The sequence below is a fragment of the Nyctibius grandis genome, chromosome 28 (assembly GCF_013368605.1).
Source record: "Nyctibius grandis isolate bNycGra1 chromosome 28, bNycGra1.pri, whole genome shotgun sequence".
Taxonomy (NCBI): Eukaryota; Metazoa; Chordata; class Aves; order Nyctibiiformes; family Nyctibiidae; genus Nyctibius; species Nyctibius grandis.
In genome coordinates this window covers 210,219-223,870 of record NC_090685.1, presented here as the reverse complement: position 1 = coordinate 223,870, position 13,652 = coordinate 210,219, and the positions used below count along the sequence as shown (strand labels likewise).

Here is a 13,652-nt window from a genome sequence, read left to right as displayed (position 1 = left end):
TTTTATCTCCTCCTCAGATCAGTCACGCAGATGGATGTTCTAGCATTCAAGTCTTTTTCCAGACAATCACAATCTCTTCTGATCTTCTCCATTTACAGTAAAGCAGTTCACCCCTCGCCTCACGCCAAAGGCATCCTCCAGTTCCCAGTGACCTGGCTCCTCTGCCCAGCAAGCACTTAAGCGTGCACACAACAGGCAGGGCTAAAGCACAAGAGCACGGGCACCGCATCCCATGGGCACCCTGCACAGCAGGACTCCACTGCAGAAGCAGCAGGGCACTGGGTTGCTGGGAGAAGCCTTATTTCTCACCCATCCCCTGCCACTACCATTCACATCATCCAGTCCTCCCTGTAGCCACGAGGTGCTTGCAGACATCGTCCCTCCATCCACCCATGAGCCCTGCACCACACATCCATCCACGTCACTGCACACACGGGTAGTCCCATGGCCACACTGCCCATAACTCACCCTTTTCCCATCACCTCCTAGCCTGCTCCCTCCCATCCACTTGCCAGGAGCATCTCCAGGAAAGGAGATGTCAGACCAACATAGCATGATGCTCTCCTGCCCAGCAGGATGGTGTGAGCTCAAGCAGGTCACACTGGGAGCAGGAAGGACAGCGTGAACATTCCCTCTGCACCCCGGATGCCTTTCTCACAAGCCTGTGCACAGACCTCGCACTGGCTGACCCGAGCTCTGCTGCCTTGTCCTGCTAACCAGACCAGGGCTGGCCCACCACACTACAGCACAGTGTCAGGAGGACCCAGCCCTGCCACAGCTCCTGCTTGCAGGTAGGGAAGACCAATGAGTTTTGAACCCGCTGGTGGAGGAGATCACCACCAACCAACCACGAGACACTGCTCCCAGTGAAACTGCAGGGACATATCAGCTCCTGTCCCTCCAGCGGAGGTGACAGGTCTAGCTCAGAGCCTGCCTGGCGATGGAGGGCAGGAAGGTCTCATCAAGGCTGTCTGGACCAGCGCCTTCCTGAAGACAGGCCCAAGCCTGCCCTATCAGCAGGCCTTCAATCAGTGGAGGGCTTTGATGGCTCCTACAGACCCCCTTGTCAGGAGCGGTGGTTATTTGCCAGCCCCAAGCAAGCCTGGCAAGCTTGGGCTGTGGAGTTGGCATGTTCTGCAACCACTGACCTGACCTGGAGCTCCCGAGAGCTGGGGAAAAGGAGTCAAACACAGTGCTGAAGCAGCCGCTGAGCACCATGATGAGAAGCGGACGGTGGCTCTTCATTGACAGGGTGCATGATGGCCAGGCTGGAACTGCCAAGTGATGAATTGGGTGAAGTGGGGAAAAATATGAGAGTAAAGGCAGCAAAGATGAGATGATCCTGTGGCAACACACTCATGTGAGGGCAGGGATTCTGTGCAACACCTCCATGAGCTCTGGGATCCACCACATGGAGGAGCCCACGGGATGGGGCTCTCACACCTCTCTGAACAGGGCTGGCAAAACTGCTGTCCTGCAGCAAGCTCAGACTTAATCAACACGTGTTGAATCTGTGTTTGGGCAATTATGTATTTATATTATGTCAGCAGTTGCCAAGAGCCCAGTCATCTGCTCACTCATCATGCGCGAGCCAGGCAGCACGGAGACATCTGACCCCCGAGAAAGATGCTGGGCTTTTGCAAACACAGCTGGACAGGCAGAAAAGGGCCTCCCCCACCACAAACCACGCTGTCCCCTGCCGGCATCGCCTTCGGGAGGTGGGCAGCGTCCTGCTGCCCACAGTGCCATCTCTCCCTGCTCCAGGGGCAAGAAAGCAGCCTGAGCGTATTTCACCAAGCTGCCCTCTGGAAGCCGGGCTCGGCTCCTCTGGGGCTCCAAAGGCATCGTGCCATGGGTCAAAAATGAATCATGGGAAAGTTAGGGGAGGGCGGGGGGAAGCAAAGTTAAGAAGCCATCGAGTTCACAGAGGGAGGGCAGGGCTGGCCCCCAAGCCAGCCTTGAGCTGGGCAGTGATGGCAGCCAGGGCAGAGTCCGTCCCGAGAGACCAAACCCTCCCTCCAGCTCGCTCCCTCTGCGCTTCGGCCCCAGCCTTTTGGCACCAGGAAAAAACAGGGAAGAGGAACATGGAACATGACCTCTGCCGCGTCCCCAAGGCGGGGGACGGGGCTGAGGCGCCTCCTCCTCCTCCGAGCCTGCCGGGATGCAAAAGCAGCACATCCTCCTCCCTGCTCCCGCCGCGGCACACGGCCGTTTTGCAAGACCTGGGCAATATGGGGCCATTTTAAACAAGGTTTCACTCCTACCCTTTCGGGTGGTACCTCCCAGCTGAGTAAATAAGTTCAGGAATGAATTGCTGCGACCCCTCACAGCAGACAGCTGGGGAAGCCAAGAAACGCCTTCCACACAACATCATTAACATGCAGAAGAAGATCTCTCAACCGGTGGGTCAGGAGAGCGGTGATTCAGCCCTTGCAAAAACACCCTGCGCTCCTCCAGATGAAAGGGCAGCCCAGACGCATCAGTGAGATGAAAGAGCCAGCGCAGACTGCGACGCCCAGCCACCCGCGTCCCCTGGTTTGCTCTCCCTGCTCCCACAGGCCCACGCGAGCACATGGCACGGGACTGGCAGCAGCAGCCACGGCATGCCGTGTGCCATCGCTGAGCCAGACACCACAGCAGCATCTTCCTGGCAGACCAGGACCTGCCTTCTCGATGCTTGCGGGATTTCTTTGCTTTCCTCGGCACCCACGGGTCCCTCCAGTCTCACCCATTTTCCCCTCCAAAAGCCAGGTCCAATGATGCCCTCGGCCGTGCCAGGGCCCTGCCTGTGCCTGCCCAGCCCGGCCAGGGCAGCAGCTCCGCGGTCCCGCAGCCTTTGGAGGTGCCGAAGGGCCGATGCTATCCCAGAGCTCCCTGGTTTCAGCTGACTCCCTCACACGTCAGCTCCCTCTCCCTGACGACAGCCACTCCACAGCACGAGCAGAAATGCCTCCCTGTCACCAGCCAGCTGCTAACCATCCCCTGCTCCCAGGCAGAGCCGCCATCGCTGCTCCCTGATAGCCATCCCTGCTGCTCGCTGGCCACCCGCCCCAACGCACCCCTGAAGCCGCTGAGTGGGCAGCGATGGCCACCGCGCCGCCACCTCGGGGAGGGCGCCCGGCAGCCAGGCTGCACCGCACCAGCGCCTTCGCTGGCTCTCAGGGACAGGGACACGTTTCGGCAAGGAAGGGCTCGCCGGTCCCAGCCCTGCCCAGGGCTGGCCACGCTGCCACGCAGCACCTCCGCGCGAGAACAGCCACGCCAGCCCCCGGGCTTACAGAGACCCCAGAGCTCAGCCCGGCCCAGAGCACGGGCTCCCACCGGCAGCTCAGCCCTCGGGAGCGAAGGGCGCAGCGAGGACGGACCCTTGCCCCAGGACCCGTGGCACAGCAGGCAGCCCCTGTGCCAGACACCATACAGCCATGAGCAAGGCCTCCCTGCATCACCCTCCGCTGGCCGCCCGCGTCCTGCCCGCGGCTCCAGGGAGGAGCCCGGGGGGTGCAAGTCCATCAAGGCTTCCTGCAAAACCACAGGCTGCCCAGCTTGTCCCCTCTGTCACGTCAGGCAGCCCCGTGACGCCAGGCACGTGCCTCTTCCAGGCACACACATACCTTTTAAAAGGCACGCTCGTGCTGTCAGCAGAGTTTGGAGGACACTAAGAGCAGGGAGACGGGAGGTTTGTGACACGCTGACACACCCAGGGCACTCAGTGCTTCCAGCAACGATCCAGCAAGAAGCACTGGCTGCGGGCAGGAATATTACAGGAGAGAAAGCAGGTCACTTAATGTTCAGCATACGACATCCCCCAGTGCGATGGCACCCGGTGAATCAGCCCTGCAGATGCACTGAAGGGTTTAAGCCACCACCCAGAGCAACCTCCCCACCCTCCAGCCCCCGGCAGCCACCGCCACAGCTCCTGCCCACGCTGCGGGACATCACTTGACCCAAAGACTTTCCCAGTGCCTTACAAACACCTGGCACCGGGAAGGGCATAAAGAAGGCCCCAAGTTACCCAGGCAGGGCTGCAGTCGCCCTGAGGCACAGCCCTGAGCAGGGACACCTGAGCAGTGCAGCCACTGACACCTCCCCAAACCCTTCTGCACCTCCCAGTGTTCCCACACCGCCCTGACTGCCCCTGTCCCCACACTGCCACCACCTAAGGCAGACCGAAGGTGCCCAGGCTCCACTGGCACAACTGTCCCAGAGGGGAAAATGCTTCCCCAGCGTCTCACGGCCAGCCCACCCTGCACCCCCAGCCGAGGGGCTGTGTGTGAGCCACGGGATGCAGGAGCCTTGGGGGTTCCCACTTTTTGTCCTGCTTTGGTGCAAAATGGCTGAACCAGGCAGCGAAGCAGCACTGAAGTGGAAGCCCCAAACAAAAGGGTCAACAGAGCTTCAAGACAACTTCCTTCGCCAGGGTGAGGGGGTCAGTGATCTTGGGCAGAGGAACCCCAAATCAGGGTTTGGCAATGCCCAGAGACACCCTGGGGCGCCCCTCTGCCCTGGGACAGCGCGGTGAGGCCAGCGGGATGTCCCGCCGTGTCGCCTGGGCAGGACACAGGCAATGCTGGAGCACACACGCCACGGCGCTGGAGATGGTACCCAGCAAGCTCCACCTCTGGCGGTTGCCTGGCAACCAGCATCCCGCAGGAGCCGCCTCACCCGCACATCCCTGCCCGCAGCTCTGCTGCAATGGCTCTGGCAGCAGAGGTGACACCAGAAGCCTCCACCTCGTACCCACCAGCTTTCTGCTTCCCGCTGACGCACCAGGGCCTGGGCGTGCCGGCCACGTGCCCCACTGCAACCTGTCCCTGCACCCCATTGGCCCCCACATCTCGGCTCCCGGCCTCGCCTCGGACCCAAGGCCTACAGGAAAGGGAGCAATGCTTTTAGATGAGACAGACCTCCCCCTCCAAGCCCAGCTGCTGCCTCCAGAAGCTGACAAATGCTAGGCAGGGAAAGGAAAAGTGGAAACCACTTCACGCCGTCTGAGCCCATCTCAAGCAGCCAGTCTGGCTCCCAGGAACGAGCACCTGCCACAGCACCACACAATCTGTTTTCCCAGGGACACCAATGAGTCTGAGGCCCCCTCGCCCCGTGCTCTGGTCACATCACCCTTCACAGCTTGGCTCCCTCCTAGCAAGTCCCCAAGCTGCAAAGGGCAAATCACAAGCCTCAGCATCGCTGTTGCTTCCCAACTGATAGAGACCAAAGTACTTGGGAAAATCCCTCCAAACATAAAATCACAGACTGGTTTGGGTTGGAAGGGTCCTTAAAGACCATCTAGTCCCAACCCCCCTGCCACGGGCAGGGACACCTTCCACCAGACCAGGTTGCTTCAAGCCCCATCCAACCTGGCCTTGAACACTGCCAGGGAAACATCTCACAATTCCTTTGCAGGGAAGAAAATGCTACAAGTTCTCAGGAAGAAAAGCAGCAGATCAGTAAGTGAAACAGGCAGGAGCTGGAGCTCAAGGAAGAGAATTGTTCTCGCAAATGTCTCCTTGGACACTGCCTGCTATTTATGCTGCTGTTTGTCTCGCTTCTGAGTGAAGATCAGCTGGCTGGAAAGAGGAGCAGGAAACTGCTATATTATCCAGGGAAAATCAAGACTGGAAAATAGTCCCTCTGGGGCTTCCTTAAACTGCCCCCAGCACCGGTGTCTCTAGCAGAGGCCCAGCCTCGCAGAGGTCAGAGCTAGAGAGCAAACCAAGCTCTTCCTTAGACTTGGCACATGTAAATCTGATGAATCATCCGTGCTGCAAGAAATCAGTGCGACCGCAAGCACACTGCCCCAAAGTCTCATTAAAAAAGCTGAGGGGCTTCCACGAGCTTTCAGCCCTGCAGCAACAGCCTCCTTGCAGCTTGGCACTGGGCGCCAGCACCACAGGAGGCAGAGGCCCTGTGCATTAAAGTAGCCCAAGATCCCTGCTGTTGGGTCTCCAGAAGCTGCTCTCCCAACGGTCCCCACCTCCCCTTGCACCCCCACCCAGGGCCATGCCGGGTGGCCGGGGAGATGCTCCCAGCTGGCATGGCCTGGCGTCCCCCGCCCAGCTCACCCCTCGGCATCACCAAAAACAAAGGTTTTTCAGTGAAGCATAGTAGAAAATCTTAAGCTGGCTGTTTTTTTTTTTTAAGATATGGGAAGGAGATACTTTATGCAACAAAATGACTACTACTGTAGGTTTGGTAAAACAAACCAGCTTCTGCTAGAGACCGAGCCGCTGACACCTCTCCAAGCGCTGGCTTCATCTCGTCCTGAGACTGCAAACAATGCCACTGCTTGGGATTTATTCCATTTGCTTTGTATTATGTAAAACATTATTATTAAAACCTTAAAATTCGATTTTTTCCCCATCTTGAACAGCAAGTTGAAGTCCGATTCACCCCTCAGGTGCACGCAGGTCTCTGCCAGTCGCAGGCAGCAGCAGCACCCGAACGCAGCTGGGTGGGTGCAGGTCTGCTCCTGCTGCTGTGCCCACACCCCCCCGCAGGAATCCAGCCCAGGTATGACACCCAGTTTGCCACTTAATTTTAACCCTTTTCACCCCTGGCACCGCTCCTCCACTTCCACGCAAGCAGATGCCAACCCTGCCAGAGGGGTGGCAGGAATCAGGGTCGTTTCGATGACGCCCAGATACAACCCTGACGCACAGCTGTATAAACCTCTGCCAGGGTCAAAACTAGGAGAGACGCCCAGAGACCCCCCGCCACCACCGCAGACCTGCTCCAGCCTGGTGTTCCTGCACCCAGCATCCTCCAGGCCTCACCCTGGGGGGACCCACCGCACCAGCCCGCACTCCCAGGCACGAGGCAGACATTTTCTGGTGAGCCAATACTGCTGGTTTTCCCTCCCTCTCCCCCCACCCTGCCACTTTACCTCTTGGACAATCCCGAGCAGTTGTTTCTCTCAGCTGTTTAATCTCTCTCCAGCTCCCAGAGGATGTACGCTTAGCCCCTGCAGAAGCTCATCCAGCTTTGATGTGTCTCAAATTCTACCCCCAGGCAGGTGATGGGTGTTCAGGGAACTTGGGCAATTAAATGACAACAGAAGGGAGGGCTGGAGGAGAAGTTTTAAAAAAAAATAAAGTAAATAAAGCAAATGTGAATGCAGCCTCTCCTCCCTGCCGCACCCAAGGGCAGAGCCCCAAGGTGGGCAGAGCCCCAAGGTGGGCAGAGCCCCAAGGTGGGCAGAGCCCCAAGGTGGGCACCAGTGCCTCCTGCTCCAAGAGGAAGGAAGGTCCCAGTCCACGGTGCAGGCACCCTGGGCACAAAACCCTACTCCCGGCACAGGAGGGTGCTGAGGCCAGCCTGAACCCGGGGAGCAGGGACCCCATCGCCGCAGCCGAGCTGGCCCTGCCACAGCACAAGCCAAGGGAGAAATGCGTGTGCAGGAGGTGGCTGTCAGAGGCACTCCCTGGCACACGGCTTGTGCCGGGCAGACCTGGGCACAGCCTGGCACGGCTCCTGCCCTCCCAGCAAAACTGGGGCAGCCTCAGCCAGGACCAGGGACGCAAAGCCAGTGGCGGCTCCCAGGTGGCCTGGGCTCAGCCAAGCCCATCCCAGCCTGACCCTTCTGTCCCACAGAGCCCAGCCTGGCACAGAGCAGTGGCACCAGGGCTGCCGCGAGCGCAAGGCTTGAGTGCTCTCACCGCAGCACGAGAGGAACAAGGCAGAGATGCCTTTATACCTGGCAGCCATCCCCGAGGGGTTCACCGCTTCCCACTGTGGCCTCCGGACGGGAGGCAGGACACCCGTCCCACAGCCAGGAGGAAGGTGTGTGGGGGGAACAGTGCAGGCAGCGGCCAGAGGCTGCCCAGGGCTGGGCGTGCAGGCAGAAGGCATGGTGGTCTTGCCTGGAAGAGGCACTGGACGGGTGACGCAGGCAGGGCTGTAGCCCTGGCAGAGCACCAACACGCTGCACCCAGTCCCGGACTGGCACGGCACTGCGTCCCTCTGCTCGCCAGTCCCTGGTCACTCATCGGGGACCTGGAGGTGGCCCATGACGGGTGCTTTCTGGAAGAGAAGTCTAGACTTCCCAAGAGACGGGGCTGCCTGTCTCTACGTCACCAGGTGGACAAGCAGAGCGGTTGCAAGGCCACATGCAACCCCAGACAGCCTCTCACCCCCCATCAGCATCACCCCACCGGGGCCAGCACTTGGAGATGGCTCTGGAGCACAGGCCTCTGATCCATGCCAGAAGCACACATGGTCATCCAGCTCTCCCAAGACTGCCCTGACTTCGGGGCATCCATCCAGGGCACTGGTACAGCCACAGTCACCGGGAGCCAGCGGCGCGCGGGCTCCATCACCAGTGCCCCTCGGGACGAGGCAGCACACACACCGCTCAGCACTGCGTCCCCTGCAACAGCATCAGGGACAGCCACTGGGGCTGTCACCGGTGGCAGCGAAGGGGTGGGACAGCAATCCGCCCAGCAAGGCCACAGCAGCCGCCACGTCTCCCCAGCGGCTGAACGTCTCCGTCTCCCCGGCAACCCGGGTACCAGCGCCTTCTCGCTCGCAGCCGAGCAGCCCTGTGCAGCAGAAGCCATGCTGAACCTGGAGCGGCATTACGGCAGCCCTCTCCTTCCCTCGCCTTCCTGCCCTTCCCACCCAAAATTCATCATTAAAACACAGCCTTGCAGTGAGGAACAAGAAGCATCATGCCAGGGTCACGGGGAGTGGCAGCACTCCTGCTCGCCCTGCCAACCACCACCACCGTGGGATTTACTGGGCACCGCTGGGCTTTCAGCTGGAGGAAAGCGGAACCTGGGCAGCAGCCACACGTACAGTGACAGATGCCATCTCAATGGCCTGGGCCATTACATGCACACAGGAGCAGGACGAGCATCCTCCAGGTGACACCAGTGGCAAGCAGACTCAACCTCACGCTCCATCCAGCACGTTCAGTGGCCTCAGAGGCTCCAAAAGCTCCTCACGACAGTGAAAAGCTCCCTCTGGTGCTCTGCCAGCTCCCCCATTGCCCTCAAGCGTCCCGCCTTCTTTGCAGGTGGGGAAGGACACAGGCCAAGACCTGAGTCCCCAGGCAGCATAAGGCTCCATGAAGACCTGGCCCTTTCCAGAGGTCCCTGAGCAATGCCATGGTAGGGAAAATACTCGCCGTGCTGAGGGCCCTCTCAGCAGGCTGAGACACGGTACGCAGAGGCAGGACAAGCAGCCAGCCCCCACGGAAGGAGCATCCCCTGGGGAGGGAGCCCCGGCACCCCAGACCTGCACTCTGGATGGGGCTGAGCCTGCCAAGCTGCAGATCATGCCCCACAGAACCTGCTGGCCTCCCACCCAGCAGCTCCCAGCACCTGCTCTTGGAGCTGCTGAGGATAGGAAGCGGCCCAAACGCTGTTTAACCCCTTCAGCAACAGGGAGGAAAGCCAAGAAAGGAGAATCAAAAGCCTCCGTCCCACAATAAAGGAGACAGCAGCAAGGGCTGTGGGGGAGCCAGGCTGGAAGAAGCCCAGAGAGGTGCCACCACCAGTACCCACCTGTTGGAAGATGATGCCCCTGAGCATACCCACACCAGGGCACGGTGCTCTCCTGCATGTGGTCCAGCCTCCACACCCACCCTTGGGAGCCAGTCCTGCAGATCCCCACCCCACCCTGTGCCTGCTGAGACACTACCTACAGCTTTGCATCCCTTGGCGCCTGCTGTGCCAAAAAAGCTGCTGAAACGCCAGTCCTGGGTGGCAAGTCCTCCTCTGCAGGGACCTGAGAACAGACAGCTCTTCCTTTCCACCCGGCCCCAGTGGGATCACCAGTTTAGCAAGGCAGGAGCCCATCCCAGCCCTTCACAGCCTTGGCCAAAACCAGTGGTGAGGGTGGTACATCACGTGGGAACAGAGCTCTCCACCATGCTGAGACCTGCCAAGGACTTGGGCGAGTGCACGGCCACGAGAGCAGCAAAGCTGCACTTTCCAAGGAAAGCCCCATCTCCTGCTGCCTGAGCAGACAGTGCCGTGTGTCGAAGGTGGGGCACGACCGCAGCCCCGGCACAGCTCTCGGGCAGAGCAGCCTGCAGCAGCCAGGCCAGAGGGGGTCAGAGACGGGTGGGCATCCCAGCTCACCCCTGCTGTCACACGACACAGGGGAAGCCCAGCTCCTCACTGACGTGATGCAGAAGAGGTTAAAAGCATGAGCCAAAGCAAGCAGGGTGGTTGGCCAGAGGCCAGCCCTTCCCAAGCCCAGTGTGAGGGAGCTGGCAGCTCGGCAGCCTCCAGGGCATGCATTGCCACATACCGCAAACCTGCCCGCTCAGCCCAGGCCAGCGCAGCTGCGATGGCACGGAGCAAGCTCCATTGACCAAGGCACGCCGTGCAGCGAGGATGGGCCCCAAATCAAGAGGAAAGTGCCCCAGCAGCCCCGAGGCAGGGTGGGGGGAGCAGGCACAGCACTGCCCCAGCGCCCGCCCCGTGGCAGCGCTGCCAGCTCCCACCGGCTGTGCCAGGGCTGGCAGTGACCCTGCCCAGCCGGGGTCCCACCGCCGCACGGGCGCAGGGCAGGGAGCAATGAACCGCTTTGTCTTCCTAACTGCTCCGTCAAACAGACCGACGGGGTTTCTCAGGCAAAAGGTGATCAGAGCAGCATCCTGGGCCAATTCTTACAATGAGGAGCTAATCCTGCCCAGGGCGCTGGGGAGTGACCTCAGCAGCTGCTCCGTGCTCATCTGTGCTTTGCAGCCATCAGAAACCGCCCGTGAGCAGAGTTACGGGGCTGAACCATCCCAGGGCAGCATCTGGACAGCGCGGGGACTCTGCCTGGGGGACGGGGCTGCCCTGCTGAGCGCTGGCTGTGCCCCGCTGGCCCCCGCATGCTTTTTGGACAGGAAAGGGGCTGCCCAAGAGGTGCCACGGCCAAATGGAGCCGCCAGCCCAGGTGGGGACCATGCTCTCCAGGGAGACGCTGGGGCCACCAGCACTGCAGCCATCCCTCCCCTCCTACTCCAGCCCTCACGCAGGGATGGCACCGGAGTGGAGCCTGGGACTGTTCTGGTGCAGCAGAGGGACGAAGACTGCTGCACCAGGGACGAAGACCCAAAGGCTGTTGTGGTAACGACTGGTGCTCTCTGAACCCAGCTCGCTCAGCTGCAGCCATGCCCTGTGGCTGAGCACTGTGGAGCACCAGCAAGGCACCTCAGATACGCACCAGAAGCAGCAGGGGTGGTGCAAATTTGGACAAAAGCAAGCAGAGGAAGGCAGAGACCAGGGGTTCAGCCGTCCTGCACTGGGACGCAGCGGCCATGGGAGATCAGCTGCCTCATGTGCAAGAAGAGCACAGGCCCAGACACCCTGGAAAGCACAAGGCCAGCCTGTGCGCAGCGTGTTGGAGAGGAGAGGAGCTGAAGTGGGCAAGGAGCACCTAGAGCAAGGGGAGCCGCTGAAGGGAGCCCAGCTGAGGCACACGCTCAGCCCTGCCTTCTCCCGTCTTCCCTCTCCTTCCAAAGGAAGGCCCAAGCTCTCCACCCACAGCCATCGTCCTTTGATCTGCAGCCCCACAAGAGCCCTGTGCAGGGTCTAAAGCCGTGGCTATAAAGTGCCATTTTCCCCAAGGTAACGGTCATGTCTTGTGCACCACTTCCGAGAAGGATGGAGTAGATCAGTTGGAAGGGAGGTACAGTGATCACCTAGTCCAACTGATGGATGACCACCTCCTCTGAGCAAGCTCCCAAGGAGACAGTCCCTTCCCCCCACCCTTGCCTCCCAAATCCCAGCAGCAAGCCCTTCGTGACACGCAGGAGGTAGGACGTTACATCAGCTGTGAGGGAGCTGCAGAAATACAGAGAAGTGAGCAGCTCATGGCCAGCGTGACCACTGTGCTGTGACGGGAGTGTCACCAACCCTTCCAGAAGCGAGGGGACACCTCTCTCGGCACAAAGCGGCAGCTGGCCTGGGCTGTGCCCGCAAGGCTTCGCTTGCCCAGACTTGCCAGGGAGCTGGGACCCAGAGGGCTCGGCGAGTGTGCCCAGAGCGCGCAGCCATGAAGCAGCTCTGCCACGCGAGTGCTTCCCCGGGTCCCCGGGGCTGGCTCACGAGACACAACGGAAAGAGGGAAACGTGAAACCAAAGACACCCAGACCTGGGCCACCGACCCAGCCGCACCCGGGACACCGAGACCACCAGCGACAGCGAGGGGCTGGGTGGGTATCAGGGGTCACCGCAGAGGTGGTGTCTGTCCTCCTGCACCCCGAGAGCGGAGAACCCTGACCAGGACTCACGCCCCACCCAGGGGCAGAGCTTCCCACCAGGCCCTGCCCAGGAGCCAAGCACTCCCACGGCAGCGGTGGCCAGTGCCCAGTCACCCCAGCAGCCCTCCTCTCACAGAGCCCGAACGAAGCACACCCCCCACCCTGTGCCGGAGGGAAACTGAGGCACGCAGCGATGCAGGATCACATGCATCCACCACTGAAGCTGGGCCTGCGCCTCTGCCCCGCATCAATTCCAAAACCGGTCTCCCAGCACTGAAACTCTTCAGCACACAGAGACAGGACAAGAAACCCTGTCATCCTCCTTGCTTTCCCCACAGACACACACCCCCAGACCCACAAAGAGTCCCCCTGCAGGGATGGGCTTTGTCGCACGGCTGGTGAGAAACCGCTCACAGAAAGTAACGAGCTGCCCCGTTCAGAGCCAGAGACCCCTCTAGCCCTAAGGAGCACACGACAGCGGCCCATCACGGCCCTGGGCAGGGACGCGGACCCCCTGCCCGCACCCAGGGCGCTGCCTGGAGCCAAGCCCTGGGGTGCAGCGGGGCTCCGTGGATGCACCGAGCCCCACGGCACACGCTGCCACGTGCTCCTGTCGCCCGGAAAAGAGCCGGGACAACGCGGCGCAGCCATGGAACCCCTTGTCCCCAGTTTTCAGATGACAACACCTTCCCCTCACCTCGGCCCCAGAGCGAGGGGAGTGCTGCTGCGCTGCCGTCCGCCCTGGCTCACCTTGCAGGTCAGGGAGCGAAAGCAGAAGCGAGACCTTGTCCTCCCAGCTATCCCCGGCCGCACGCTGTCTGCGGGACGTGTGGAAGCAGCTCACGACTGGTTTTGCAGGGACAGCACCATGCAAACCCACTGTGCACTGGGACCCTGGAGCGGAGCAGCCCGCCCAGCCAGAGGGACCCCAGGGCTCCCCAAGAAGGCCTGCACCACAAGTCCTTGACTCTTTCAGGCATCTCACCAATTTAATTCTGCAGCTCAGACCTATTGCTGTCCTCTCCCATCCGCTGCTCCCAGCTGCCCGGCAATGCCAGCCTCCCCGGGACGTGCCTCAGGTGGGCTGCGACCAGCCCCCGCGAGCCTGGGGACCTGCGCCCTGGGCTCAGATCCACACCCGACAAAATGCAATGGCTGGTTTGCAAACACGCCGCCTTCCTCAAATCCTCCGCACAACAGAGAGCACCGGAACTCAGCGTTAAGCCTGACGTCCCAAAGCTGCTCCACCAGCGGGCAAAGGCTCGGGCAGCCAGCAGAAGCCTTTCTGTTTGCAGAGGAGCTGTTGCCCAACTCCTAACTAAACCAGGAAACAAGCCCAACACACAAAGAAAGCCAGAACAAGCCCAAGCCCAGCAGTTTTGTGCTTTGGTGGTAGCAGGCCAGATTTCCAGTCCTGCCGGGGGCTTCTGGCAGACGAGCCTCCCTGCAGCACCGG

The 13,652-nt window shown here is 60.9% G+C and overlaps 1 protein-coding gene across 10 annotated transcripts in view; it reads right to left on the bottom strand.

The window, feature by feature from the left end:
- Positions 1-13,652, bottom strand: part of EPB41L1 (erythrocyte membrane protein band 4.1 like 1) — a 69,650-nt gene that overhangs the window by 46,037 nt on the left and 9,961 nt on the right. Inside the window, exon 1 of one of the 10 annotated variants that reach the window (XM_068419718.1) lies at positions 6,881-6,950. The exons of the other annotated variants lie outside the window; for them this stretch is intronic. The gene's annotated coding sequence lies outside the window, so the exon portion shown is untranslated. Of the gene's footprint in view, positions 1-6,880; positions 6,951-13,652 lie in introns of those variants that run through there. 10 annotated transcript variants of the gene reach the window in all.